The following is a 413-nucleotide window of genomic DNA, read 5'->3' as shown; positions in this document are numbered from 1 at the left end:
TCTGCTGCAGGCAGGAGGAAGCATTTCCTCAGTCTCCCCTGGAAGTAAATGGTGACCCTTGGTGATGACTGAGCAAAGATGGCGCCCTCCTTCTAGAGCAGCTAAAAACCATTGTCGGGGGGAGGTTCTGACCCGTGTTGAACCCTAATGGCTTCTTATGTGCTCACAGGCCCACTGGCGAGGATACAGACAGCGCCGCGCTTATCTCCGGAGACTGAACTATTTATACCGGAACGTTGGCGCCGTCGTCAAGGTAATACCTCTCGCGGTGTCTTTTTATTTTACCGCGGTCGCAGATATTGGTGCAGCGGCCGCCAATCACACTCTCACTCTCCCTCCAATCAGATCCAGTCGTTGGTCAGAATGTGGCTCGCCCGCAGGAAGTACCGCGAGCGGCTGCGCTATTTCCGGAG

The 413-nt window shown here is 55.2% G+C and overlaps 1 long non-coding RNA gene across 1 annotated transcript; it reads left to right on the top strand.

Moving 5' to 3' along the window:
- The first annotated feature begins 171 nt into the window (after window positions 1–171).
- Window positions 172–379, top strand: LOC108804325. The gene is made up of 2 exons (XR_001942354.1): window positions 172–253; window positions 346–379. It is a non-coding gene; the product is annotated as an uncharacterized LOC108804325 (long non-coding RNA).
- Window positions 380–413: the final 34 nt, after the last annotated feature.

The sequence above is a fragment of the Nanorana parkeri genome, unplaced genomic scaffold (assembly GCF_000935625.1).
Source record: "Nanorana parkeri isolate BGI_ZX_2015 unplaced genomic scaffold, ASM93562v1 scaffold14126, whole genome shotgun sequence".
Classification (NCBI taxonomy): domain Eukaryota; kingdom Metazoa; phylum Chordata; class Amphibia; order Anura; family Dicroglossidae; genus Nanorana; species Nanorana parkeri.
Note: the sequence above shows the minus strand (reverse complement) of the source record. Positions and strands in the feature narration are given on the sequence as shown.